The 14,011-nt window shown below is 47.9% G+C and overlaps 1 protein-coding gene and 1 pseudogene across 1 annotated transcript in view; one reads left to right on the top strand and one right to left on the bottom strand.

Annotated features, from left to right (window-relative positions):
* Window positions 1-14,011, top strand: part of LOC142191151 (uncharacterized) — a 1,229,165-nt gene that overhangs the window by 229,326 nt on the left and 985,828 nt on the right. The gene's annotated exons all lie outside the window — the stretch shown is intronic.
* Window positions 10,458-14,011, bottom strand: part of LOC142189744 (uncharacterized) — a 107,792-nt pseudogene continuing 104,238 nt past the window's right edge.

The following is a 14,011-nucleotide window of genomic DNA, read 5'->3' as shown; positions in this document are numbered from 1 at the left end:
CAGTAGGATCTTGTGCTTGTTGTAGAGTACCTGGGTCCTCTTCTTCAGCATGTTGAAACCTCTGATGTTCAGGGAGCACAACTGAAGTCTGGTCATTTCTCTGCATGAAGTCAATTATTATAAAAGAGGAGAAGAGAGAAAAAGAATAGTGGGGGAAGGTTAGGAAAAGGCAGAGAAGAAAGGGGGGGGGGTTATGTAGTCAAGGTATTTAGTAGTTCCTGTTGAACTCTGGGACCTTAACCCAGGGCAAGGGTAAAAGCAAAAGTCTTCTATGAACACACCCTATGTGGGGAGGTGACTGAGGTTTGGGTGAAGAACAGAAGCTCCGAGGACAGGGATGCCAGGGTCAATATGTTTCTACTACACCAAACTAGTAATAAAAAAAAAAAATGAAAATAGAAAGAAATGGGGGAGGGGAGATGGGGTGGCCAGCAAAAGGACTCCATTATATGAATTATCAAATAATGCAGAACCTATAGATAGTCCATTAAAACACTAGGCAGAGGGGGACATGATGTGTCTCCTACTGAGGCCAACTCAGGATGAATACAATGTCCAATGGTGGTCTGGGTTAAGGATACAGGAACAGATGGAGTTCTTCTTTTAGTCTCAGAGGACAATCACCTAGGGGAGAATCAACATCAATATATGGAAGCTTGCTCACCGTCTGCCGTGTTAGGTGTAGGAGCTCCGGTAAGGAACCTCCGGATAAGTCTTCTGCTGCGGAATAAAACAGGTTTGGTGGGGTCTGTTGATCATCCCCGGGATCTCTGAGACATAAGAGCGGCGTAGAGTCACTGATATCAGCTAATACTTGGTCAAAAAGCTCTAAGGTGACTCAGAACCATATCCAGGCCACGCCTCATTTTATAACTTCGTTTTGTTTTTTTGTTTTTTTAGTGTAATATTTACTGTCCTATCACATCTGATCCTTAATGATTTTTGCTGTTTTTTGAGTTAAAGAATTTTTTACATACAATGTTTGGATGTTTAGATGTTTGGATGTTTGTTCCCCAATCACGCAAAAACTGCTCAACCGATTTGGCTCAAATTTTCAACAAACATAGTTCCTAGGCAGGATTGAACGATAGGCTACTTTTCGTCACAATCGCAGACATACATTTTTGCCAGGACCCCCCACAAAACCATAACTCATACCACCAGCTCTGCAATCCCACACACTTTTTAGCATAGCAAGCCACAAACTCCCTATTGCCCTCTCGGGCCTAGCTCCTAACCCCAGGCAGGAGAGGAGGCCGGGGTTGCGGGGGTGGGTGCAAAGGGGTCAGGGGGGGAGGGAAGGGGGGTTGGAAAGGGGACACAATGACACTTAGACAGGCGAACGGATTTGGCTGAAATTGCGCACATACACCGTGGGTCCCAGATTGAACGATAGGCTACATGGAATTCCCGTATACCACCGCAATTCACTCCCGTGACCGGTGCTTTTCACTTTTGAATTCGCTGCAGGACCTGGGACGCTGTAGGACCTGGGATGACGTCATCCCAGCCCCATCAACAGCTCACCTGGATGGGTGCCGCTTCTATATGTGGGCGGAGCTATCGGCCGGCGTCCACAAGAACATGGTGTCTCTCAGAGTTCCAGAGCGTCCTGAACCAGCGCCCGTACTCTGGGGCAGCAAGAAGTGTGTACGCTGCTCCATCTGTGTGGGCTTACCACAGGACCGCAGTGCTCTGCCGCGGCCGGACAGGGGGTCGCCTGCGCCGCGGTCTGGAACGCCGGTTTGGCGTGCTGTCCCGTGGCGGCTGCGGCCTCTGGACTCTGCATGTCTGTCGGGGATGTCGCCGGTGTCTGCTCAGGGCTATCTATAGTGTCATTCGGCCGCGGGAGAAGGGTTGTTATGACAGGCGAGTTAGGGGACTTTGAGAAGGGAGAGGGGTGGGGTGTTGGGAGTGAGGAGGTTGCCGGTCCAGTAGGGGACACGAGAATGGGGGGCATGGGCAGGTAAACCCGGGGGCCACTGGAAGGGGGACAGGGCCGCCACAGCGCCCACAGATGGAATGGGGGCACATGGCTTACCGCGGGAGGGGAGCCTGGGGGTTGGTGAGGCCATGGGCACAGGTTGGTGGGGGGAAAGGTGACACAGGGTCTGGGGAGGGGGAAGGGGTCACTGGGTAGGTAAGACAGGGAGGGGGGCATGGGGTGGTGGGAAAAAGGGGGCACTGGGTAGATAACACGGTGGAATGGGGTTGGGGGGAAGGGGACACAGGGCTAGGGGGGGAAAAGGGGCACGGGGTAGGAGAAAGAAGCGAGCACATGAGGGAGTGGGTAGGAAAAAAGGGGGTTGGCGGGCGCCAGGGGGGAGATGAGGAAAAGGGAGCCGCTGTGGACACAAGGCAAAGGAAGAAGCCTGCGCGGCGCTACAGGTGGGTCGTGCAGGGGGTCAGGGTTCTGCGGACGAAGTCGCGGGTACTGATAGTTGATAATAAGCATCAAAATTCTGGTGCAACAAATGCTGGAAATCTGGGGCTTCAACAATATTAAATTTATCCCATTTTGTATTTTTTTTTTTTAAAAAAAATCTTTCTAATAGTTCTTTACAATTAATTATTTAGTGAAATTATTGGTAGCCTCAGCTTTGTCCTGTCTACTACAAACTATGATCAGCAGTTTCTTTGTTCAGTAGATGGATAGTACAGTCATGGCCAAAAGTTTTGAGAATGATACAAATATTAATTTTTACAAAGTCTACTGCTTCAGTTTTCCTAATGGCAATTTGCATATACTCCAGAATGTTATAAAGAGTGATCAGCTTAACAGCAATTACTTGCAGAGTCAATATTTGCCTAGAAAATGAACTTTATCCCCCAAAACACATTTCAACATCATTGCAGCCCTGCCTTAAAAGGACCAGCTAACATTGTTTCAGTGATTTCTCCATTAACACAGGTGTGGGTGTTGATGAGGACAGGGCTGGAGATCAATCTGTCATGATTAAGTAAGAATGACACCACTGGACACTTTAAAAGGAGGCTGGTGCTTGGCATCATTGTTTCTCTTCTGTTAACCATGATTATCTCTAAAGAAACACATGCAGTCATCATTGCACTGCACAAAAATGGCCTAACGGAAGAGTATCGCAGCTAGAAAAATTGCACCTCAGTCAACAATCTATCGCATCATCAAGAACTTCAAGGAGAGAGGTTCCATTGTTGGCAAAAAGGCTCCAGGGCGGCCAAGAAAGACCAGCAAGCGCCAGGACCATCTCTTAAAAGTGTTTCAGCTGCGGGAATAGGCTACCAGCAGTGCAGAGCTTGCTCAGGACTGGCAGCAGGCAGGTGTGAGTGCATCTGCACGCACTGTGAGGCAGAGACTCTTGGAGCAAGGCCTGGTCTCAAGGAGGGCAGCGAAGAAGCCACTTCCCTCCAGAAAAAACATCAGGGACAGACTGATATTCTGCAAAGGGTACAGGGAGTGGACTGCTGAGGACTGGGGTAAAGTCATTTTCTCTGATGAATCCCCTTTTCGATTGTTTGGGACATCTGGAAGACAGCTTATTCTGAGAAGACGAGGTGAGTGCTACCACCAGTCTTGTCTCATGCCAACTGTAAAGCATCCTGAAACCATTCCTGTGTGGGGTTGCTTCTCAGCCAAGGGAATCGGCTCTCACAGTCTTGCCTAAAAACACAGCCATGAATAAAGAATGGTACCAGAATGTCCTCCAAGATCAACTTCTCCCAACCGTCCAAGAGCAGTTTGGCGATCAACAATGCCTTTTCCAACATGATGGAGCACCTTGCCATAAAGCAAAGGTGATAACTAAATGGCTCAGGGAACAAAACATAGAGATTTTTGGTCCATGGCCTGGAAACTCCCCAGATCTTAATCCTATTGAGAACTTGTGGTCAATCATCAAGAGACGGGTGGACAAACAAAAACCTACAAATTCTGACAAAATGCAAGCATTGATTGTGCAAGAATGGACTGCTATCAGTCAGGATTTGGTCCAGAAGTTGATTGAGAGCATGCCAGGGAGAATTGCAGAGGTCCTGAAGAAGAAGGGTCAACACTGCAAATACTGACTTGCTGCATTAACTCATTCTAACTGTCAATATAAGCTTTTGTTACTCAGAATATGATTGCAATTATATTTCTGTATGTGATAAAACATCTGACAAACACACAGAAACCAGAGGGAGCAGATCATGTGACAATAGAAGATTTGTGTCATTCTCAAAACTTTTGGCCATGACTGTAGGACGGCGAAATCTACATGAAATATATCAGACGTCACCATGTGTCAGCTCACTGAGCCCTTTCGCTCTCTATAAGGCCCATTTAGTGAGCCCCAGCCAGAAACCATTGCAGAAAAGACCGCGGCCGAAACGCATTTGTTTTTTTCGGCAGCATTTTCCACAGAAAATTCACAGTTTTCCTCTGCCTCTATTATACCTGTACGTAGAATGTCAGCGTTTCTGTAGATATAATAGATAGAGATGAGCGAACAGAGTTCCATCGAGTACATGTTCGATCGGATATCAGGCTGTTCGAGATGTTCGATTCCAGTTGAACACCAGGTGGCAAACTCACTAAAAATTCGATTCCCCTCCCACCTTCCCTGGCGCTTTTTTTGCACCAATAATTGCGCAGGGGAGGTGGGACAGGAACTACGACAACGGAAGCATCGAAAAAAAATCGGAAAAAGTAATTGGCTGGGTAAATCAGGTGACCTCCAATTTATAAGAATCGTGGATTTAATATCCGGTTCATATGAGACTGTGAACTATGTGACTGTGAGACAGGGATAGATGTACAGGCAGGGTTAGCTAGGGATTACCTTTATTTAGGTGGGAATGTTACCCAGCTCTTTGGGGCTCTATCTGGTTGGGATCCCTGTCAGCTTGCGATATGCGCAAGCTGACTTTTCCCATAGGAATGCATTGACCAGCGTTGATTGGCCGAATGCCATACAGAGTACAGCATTCGGCCAATTAACGCTGGTTCTGCCGGAGGCTCATCTTTGATGAGGCGGAGTCTAAGATCGGACCAGAATGGAGACTGCTGTGGACCGATCTTAGACTCCGTCTCCTTCAGCAGAACCAGCGTTGATTGGCCGAATGCTGTACTCTATATGGCATTTGGCCAATCAATGCATTCCTATGCCGAGATGTAGCAGTGCTGGCCATGCACTCAGCTTGGCTACACCGGAGATGAAGCAGAGCTGGCCGTGCGCTCAGCTCGGCTACTCCGGAAATGTAGCAGAGCTGAGTGTGCGCTGAACCCTGCTGAACACCCAGCTCTGCTGAGATGAGTGTGCAGTAGAGTTCAGCACACACTCAGCTCTGCTACATCTCTGATGCAGCAGAGCTGAGTGTGCAGCAGGGTTCAGCGCATCTCTGATGCAGCAAAGCTTAGTGTGCAGCAGGGTTCAGCGCACACTCAGCTCTGCTATATCTATGATGCAGCAAAGCTGAGTGTGCAGCAGGGTTCAGCGCATCTCTGATGCAGCAGAGCTGAGTGTGCAGCAGGGTTAAGCGCACACTCAGCTCTGTTACATCTCTGATGCAGCAGAGCTGAGTGTGCAGCAGTGTTCAGCGCATCTCTGATGCAGCAGAGCTGAGTGTGCAGCAGGGTTCAGCGCATTTCTGATGCAGCAGAGCTGAGTGTGCAGCAGTGTTCAGCGCATCTCTGATGCAGCAGAGCTGAGTGTGCAGCAGGGTTCAGTGCATTTCTGATGCAGCAGAGCTGAGTGTGCAGCAGTGTTCAGCGCATCTCTGATGCAGCAGAGCTGAGTGTGCAGCAGGGTTCAGCGCACACTCAGCTCTGCTACATCTCTGATGCAGCAGAGCTGAGTTTGCAGAAAAGTTCAGCGCACACTCAGCTCTGTTACATCTCTGATGCAGCAGAGCTGAGTGTGCAGCAGGGTTCAGCGCACACTCAGCTCTACTACATCTCTAATGCAGCAGAGCTGAGTGTGCAGCAGGGTTCAGCGCATCTCCAATGCAGCAGAGCTGAGTGTGCAGCAGGGTTCATATCTCCAGTGTAACTGTGCTGGCCGGGCGCTCAGCTCGGCTGCATCTCCGGTGTAGCCAAACTGTGCGCATGGCCAGCATTGCTACATCTCGGCATAGGAATGCATTGACCAGCGTTGATTGGCCAAATGCCATACAGAGTACAGCATTCAGCCAATCAACGCTGGTTCTGCTGGAGGAGGCAGAGTCTAAGATTGGTCCACAGCAGTCTCCATTCTGATCCGATCTCAGATGTAGCAGAGCTGGCTGTGCGCTGAGCTCTGCTACACCCGAGATGTAGCAGAGCTGGCCGTGCGCTGAGCTCTGCTACACCCAAGATGTAGCAGAGCTAGCCATGCGCTGAGCTCTGCTACATCCAAGATGCAGCAGAGCTGAGTGTGCGCTGAACCCTGCTATATCTCGGGTGTTGCAGAGCTGTGCGCTCAACACTGCTACATCTGAGATCAGACCACAGTGGATACTGCTGTGGACCGATCTTAGACTCTGCCTCCTCACAGACAAACCTCCGGCAGATCCAGCGTTGATTGGCCGAATGCTGTACTCTGTATGGCATTCGGCCAATCAACGCTGGTCAAAGCATTCCTATGGGAAAAAGTCAGCTCCCGCATATCGCAAACTGACAGGGATCCCAACGAAATGGTGGCGTAATACAGGTACTTGGGCATGTTAGATGCCCCCAGGCATGCTTTCCCTGCTGTACCAGTTGCATTCCAGGGTGTTGGCATCATTTCCTGGGGTGTCATAGTGGATTTGGAAAAAAGCAGTCCATTCATTTCTATGGGGAGCGCTCGCATGCCGGCTCCCATAGAAATGAATGGGAAGTGTCCGGCAGCCCTGCTGTAACGCCGGCGTGTACGGCTGTGATACACGCTGGCGTTCCGTAGTGTGAATGCACCCTTAGAGTGGCTTCCCCTGAAACTAAGTATTTTTCCCCCATAGACTATGATGGGGTTCGATATTCTTTCGAATAGTAAAAAATTGAGGGGCTATTCGAAACGAATATCGAATATTTCACTATTCGCTCATCTCTAGTGTCAACCAATGGACGTATGGGCAGCTGGGCTATTTGCTTATGGCCGCCCCTTGCCTATATAAGGAGGCTGGTCTGGATGCCCGGCGCTCTAAGATCACTTCACAAAACCTAATTGCTGTGTGTGTGTGTATGTGTGCATGGGTTCCAGCCTCAAGAAATATTAGTTGGCCTAGCTAGAAATATTCCCCAGTGATAGCAATGCCACTGTTAATTGGGCAGCATGCTGCCTTGTGTGATTGAGTGGGGAAAATCTCTGTAGGCCTTAGCTAGCTGTGTACTTTTAAGTCAGTGTTCACACAGCTAGTTGCTTTGGCAGTAGTTGCCTTGTGGGTTGGGTGGAACTGCAGCACACAGGGTTTAGGCGGTCTCTGTCTAGGAGTTCTGGCTAGACAGTTTGTTATTGTAGCAGCTGCTCTGAACTGCACAGGTGGCTCTGTGAATCTAACAAGAGCACACCCTGTTACTTTTGTTTAGCTGGCAGTGACACTAACTGTCAGCCAGTATTCACACAAGGGTGTTAGCAGTTCAGAAGCCCAGTTGGGCTCCGTAGGGTTTACTTTATTTCGTTTTTTTTTTTTTTAATAAACCCTGCTGACCGTAACACTTACTAAAAATGAAAGTCCTCCCCCGACTGTTGTATCTCTTCTGAATTGTCCCTGTGATTCTACCGTCCCGTTTTTCTCAGTGGTGGGGCAGCTTTCAGCAAGTTCATCTGGGCTGCTGGGCCACCACGGATCGCCAGCTCCAAATGGAGAGGAGGATTGACTGCCCCAGATTGTGCTAAATATTTTTTGTCTGTGGTTGCCACGCACATTCTCGACTGGCACCACTCCGGTTTCTCCAAACTCTGGGTTGCTGTTGAGGAGTCGCTGTGCCCTTTACTTCTCACTGCTCTACCTTGGCTTCATAAGAGGCACTGGTCTGACAGTAAAACTCTCCCACTCCCCTTTATTCCTCAACAGACACTGGTGGTGTGCCTCCTATATAGGGCAACGCGGAAGCTCTTCACAAACGTCGGTCCTTTGACTACGTTCTCGAGCAACCCAGACTTCCCTCCGGTGCTCCGTTCCCCCTTCATGTTTCACCCTGTGGGTGACCCGGTCCTGCGGTTTAGGCAGGTCACCTCAGCCTCCTCTCTTCTTCCCCATGCTGACTTATTAGCCCAGACTTCACGCCCTGACTCGGTTGCCCTCCACTGGCAATATATGCAACTCTGATTTCTACTCCTCTTTGAAACTTTCTGGTGATCTCCATAGGGCTCTGCTTTCCTTTGAACATCTTTGCCTTTCCTCTTTGCCCCTCACCCACACTGTTTCTTTCCTGTATGGTATGTTGATGGAGGATCCTGATGGTGCCTTGCCTGCATTCACGGACAGCTGAGAGAGGAAACTGGGGATTTCATCCCCACTGGGAGCATGGTCCTCTGCCTTCCATGCTTGCCACAAGTTCTCCATCTCATGCAGCGCGCAGGAGACTATAAAGTACTTTTGAGGTGGTACAGAGTTCCGGCTGTCCTCCTTGAAATTTTCCCTTCCAATTTGGATAGGTGCTGGAAGTGTCACTCTACAGTAAGTGTGGCACGCTGGTCCACAATTGGTGGGGATGCCCCCTTCTACGCCTCTTTTGGTCTGGAGTTTGTCGAATTATCCTACAAGTTACGGGGGTTGACTTGCCGGACAATCCCGTCCCATTACTCCTTTCCATCTTTTCTCGTGAATTCAAGAAACCCACCTGTAGACTCTTAGGATTCATGCTAGTGGCAGCGAGGCATGTCATTTTCAGACTGTGGAAGTCTCCGACACCCCCTACGCTCCTATCTTGGATAAAGGAGTTCCTTAGCTTATACTCAATGGAAAGCCTGGTGGCTGAGCGAGACCGTAGAGTGCATCACCACTTCTACTACTCTGCCAATTTCCTCTCCTTTTTCCCTTCTGTGTCCCCCTGACTTTGCTTTTCTGCTTGAATTCTTTTTTACTGATGTTTTTCTTATTGGTTCAGTTGATTGCTCGTCTGTTATTTTCATGATTGTATTTTGACTCTGCTGCGTCAGAGTATTATGTTGCCTCCCTTAGGGCCTGTGCACACAGAGTTAACGCGTGTTCATTTTAGCATAATACACGTGTATTTTTTTACATGTGTATTCTATACACGTGTATTATGCTAAAATGCGTGCACGTTAACTCCGTGTGCACGGGCCCTTACTTCCCCCTCCTGCCCCTCCCGCTACCCTTGTTGCCCTTTTGCCAATATCCCTCTCTCCCTTCTTGCTCCAGGTTCTGCCCCTCTCTTGCCCCCCTCTCCCTCTTCTCCCTCTGTTGGTGTATCCCCACATATGTGTTAATGAAAAATTTCAATAAAACTTTTAATATTGAAAAAACATGTCGAAATGAGGCTGAGTAGTGTGTGTGGCCTCCACGTGCCTGTATGACCTCCCTAGGGATCTCCTCCCAGACCTGGACTAAAGCTTCTGCCAACTCCTAGATAGTCTGTGGTGCAATGTGACGTTGGTCGATGGAACGAGACATGACGTCCCAGATGTGCTCAATCGGATTCAGGTCTGGGGAACGGGCGGCCAGTCCATAGCTTCAATGCCTTCATCTTGCAGGAACTGCTGACACTCCAGTCATATGAGGTCTGGCATTGTCCTGCAATAGGAGGAACCCAGGGCCAACCGCACCAGCATATGGTCTCACAAGGGGTCTGAGGATTTCATCTCGGTACCTAATGGCAGTCAGGCTACCTCTGGCGAGCTGTGTACCCCTCCAAAGAAATGCCACCCCGCACCATTACTGACCCACTGCCAAACCGGTCATGCTGAAGGATGTTGCAGGCAGCAGATCGCTCTCCACGGCGTCTCTAGACGTGACAGAGCCGCCTGTTCCCCAGACCTGAATCTGGTGATATTAATCCCAGTATAATACGATAATATCGAAACCATACTGGGTTATCGATCCCAATTATTATACTGTTACCACCATCCCTAATGTTGCGACGGGAGCGTGGCTGTCAGATACAGCTAGGATCCTGCGGTGATCGCACAGGCTCTGATTCTGAATCCACTTGATCACCATCACGTTCGTGTAGGAGGGGGTGCAGGAACTACCCACATACATGTATGTGAGAATGCAGGAAAGGGTTAAGGTAAAATAAATATATATTTTTTATTTGTCTTTATTAAAGATTTTTATAGAACAATAAAACCATCAAAAGGCACAACTGGGATTGTGGGTCGGGAGGCGGAGGGAGAGGATCAGGGGACGAGTGGAGGTAAAGTCATTGAAGGGGTGGGGGAGGGAACAAGCAAACTCTCTGACACAGCAGAGAAAACATTATATCTGAGGGAATAATTAAACAAACAGGCAAAACAAAAATAAGCAAAAGGGTACATAACCCAACTAGGAAAAGAGGGGAGAAGGTATAATCACCCTCCTTAGAGTCAAGGGAGGGGAAAGGGGAGTAAAATAAATAATTTAACCTAACAAAAACAGTGAATGTCTAGTTCCTTGTTAATACCTAGATAGGTCAATGACTTCAGGCTAAAAGTCCACTAACAAGCTTCTGCCCTTTGTGAATTCTCTGATGTTTAACAAGATTTGATTTGTAGGTAAAACATTTCTCACATCCTGGACATGAATATGGCTTCTCCCCTGTGTGAATTCTTTGATGTCTAACAAGATCTGATTTAGAAATAAAACATTTCTCACATTCTGTACATGAATATGGCTTCTCCCCTGTGTGAATTCTTTGATGCTTAACAAGTTCTGATTTAGAGATAAAGCATTTCCCACATTCTGGGCATGAATATGGCTTCTCCCCTTTGTGAACTCTCTGATGTCTAACAAGATGTGATTTACAGATAAAATCTTTCCCACATTCTGGACATGAAAATGGCTTCTCCCCTGTGTGAGTTCTTCGATGTTCAACCAAATTTGATTTATAGGTAAAACATTTCTCACATTCTGAACATGAATATGGCTTCTCCGCTGAGTGACTTCTTTGATGTATATCTAGATCAGCTTTCTGAGCATAAGATTTCCCACATTCTGGGCATAAATATGGCTTTTCTCCTGTGTGAACTCTCTGATGTCTAACAAGATGTGATTTACATATAAAATCTTTCCCACATTCTGGACATGAAAATGGCTTCTCCCCTGTGTGAGTTCTTTGATGCCTAAGAAGGTCTGATTTAGAAATAAAACATTTCCCACATTCTAAGCATGAACATGGTTTCTCTCCTGCGTAAATTTTCTGATGTCTAACAAGGTGTGATTTCTGAGTAAAACATTTCCCACATTCTGAACATGAATACGGCTTCTCTCCTGTGTGAATTATCTGATATATAACGCCCCTTCTGCAGCTTTCTTTTTGCTTAACAAACTGTGATGAATTACAAGAAAGATCTTTCTTCTCAAGGTCTGAGGAAATATCTGTTTTAATGACATGTTCTTCATATGGATCTTGTGTGATAACATGATCCTCTGCTGTATAATCTGTAGATATCAGATGTCCCTCTGAGCTCCTGGTACAGTCATCTTACAAGAAGAAAACTGATATTACTATTATTGAATAACATAACCCTATAAGTATATTCCCCACTGAGCTGCCGCTGCCTGAGACGCTTCAGACCGTGTGAAGAAGTGAAGTCAGTGGCACAGGCAGCAAACGACGGCAGCGCGGCCTACTTCATTAGTATTCACTGTGCTGAGACGGAGGTCAGTGATAGTGAATAGTAATGAAGCGGGGCAGGAGACGCCACCACTGCTCTAGGTCACTGTAGAGGTGAACACAATCCATGGCTGCTTAAATATGGCCACTTATGTGGAATAATACTGTAGGATGCCATAAATCTTACTGTATTACACCCCATACACACAATAGAATCCAAACCACATCTGCTGGATTTCCCAGCCTGAACTCACCGCGGATCTGCTGTCCCATACAGTATGTAGTAGGGTCTGTGGAGTCACAAGGAAGCAGGGACTCCTAGCGTCATAGATCACTAAGATACGGGGAGTCCTGGTGTGTGGACAGAGTTCAGGCTGGGAAATGTGACTGATGTACAGACCAGATTTTCTAGTCCAGATTCCATAGTGTGATTGGGGTCTAAGGTGAGGTTTACACAGTGACATTTGTAGAAGCTGCTTCAGAAAATCAGAAGAAGAATTTTTCCGCTTTACCAAATCAGCCCCTGAATCTCCATCAGATTCCTTACTGGCCAGGCCGGATTTTCCACCTCCCATTTATTTCCATAGAGCTCTGAGGTGGAATCTGCCTGAAGATCGAGCAGGAGGATTATTTTTCCGCTCCCTGAAATAATCTGCTATATAATTCTGGTAAATTCTTTCCCTTCACGAGGACTGACAGCAGGTGAGGAAGAAATTTGCCTCGTTCACATCGATGTCAAGTCCATATTCCTGCTGTCCGTTCTATTCTATACTACATTTATTACCCCCTATAGCGGTATCACATTTATATTCAGGTATTATTAGTATTTTACCTGAATCGGGGAACAACAAATAGTCTAAACAATGTCTGAATAGAATCAGTGACCCTTCTGTGCTTTATATAGTGGTGACTCCTCACCTGGGCGGGTCCCTGTAGGAATGTCCTCCTCACACTCCTCATCACCACTCACATAGGGCTCTTCCTTTATTCTCACAGATATAGCATTCATGTCGCTCACATCTTTATCCTGATGGAAAATCTGTGAAACAAATAATGTAAAAGTCACCGGACAAATGGGGAAGTCACAGAGAATGTTCTAGATCATTAATCCGCATGAAGATGAAAGATGTCCTGACAGTAGCTGCAGGTCTGTGAGAAGCCGGATAAACATATTAGATGGCGGCTCAATGACACCGCCCATGTATATAACCATATAATACTGCTGGATACAACAAGACTGACCACAAGGACTTCACAGCCCGTCTACACATCATAGGGAATATCTCCATCTACCTGATCATCATCCTGTGGAAGAAGAGGACTGGGACATCTCTCCGGTGTTGTCCTCTTACTGGATCTACCTGTAGGAAACACAGACAGGGACTGAATTCATTCTGTACATACAAATAATGGAAGTCCATGTGTATATAGTCATGTCTATTACCTGCTGATGTGAGGGGCTGCTGGTCCTCCATCATCACCTCCTTGTACAGATCCTTGTGTCCTTCTAAATACTCCCACTCCTCCATGGAGAAATAGACAGCGACATCCTGACACCTTATAGGAACCTGACAACACAATGATACAGTCATCACCCCGACCCCTCCAGTTACTGTATAATGTCCCAGCATTCCCAGCACTGTCACCTCTCCAGTCAGCAGCTCCAGCATCTTGTGGGTGAGTTCTAGGATATTCTGTCCATTGATCTCCTTCTGTATCAGGGGGTGAGGTGGACACCCCCGGGTTGGGCTTAGGAATCCTCCATGGGGGGCGTGGCCTAGCTGTCAGGACGAGCAGACGTGCTAGATAGAAGCTCTGCTAACTACAGACTTACTCCATCACATCTACCCGATCCAAGCCACTAAACTCAAGACCTGTGCTCCAAGGGACATCCCCCAACCCTACAGCTACTTTTGGGGCGACTTCAGGCACCTCCGAACAGAGCCTGCTGTCTTTGAATCTCCGGCCTACCTGTCCGGATTGAAGCCTTCCGCCATCTTGATTCCGGCTGCTGCACACACACGGAGAGTCCTCTCGCAGCACCTCTCCTCCACTGCACTGCCTTGCTGTTCCGTTCTCTTGTCCAGTGACAGGGGGACAGTGGGCCTTCTACAGACTGCACTGCTTCACTGGGACATCATCCTCAGAGAAGGAATCCTGCGGAGAGGCCTGCTGGAAGTGTCAGCCTGAAGGCTCTGACCTGCATCTGACCCCAGCCTGCTGAAGCGCTCAGGTCGGTAACACACGGGGAGAGACACAGACGCACCACCATCCTCCCAGGCTGCATAGTATACTAACAAGGCTCTGCTACATAAACGT

This window comes from Leptodactylus fuscus, chromosome 1 (assembly GCF_031893055.1).
Source record: "Leptodactylus fuscus isolate aLepFus1 chromosome 1, aLepFus1.hap2, whole genome shotgun sequence".
NCBI lineage: Eukaryota > Metazoa > Chordata > Amphibia > Anura > Leptodactylidae > Leptodactylus > Leptodactylus fuscus.
Note: the sequence above shows the minus strand (reverse complement) of the source record. Positions and strands in the feature narration are given on the sequence as shown.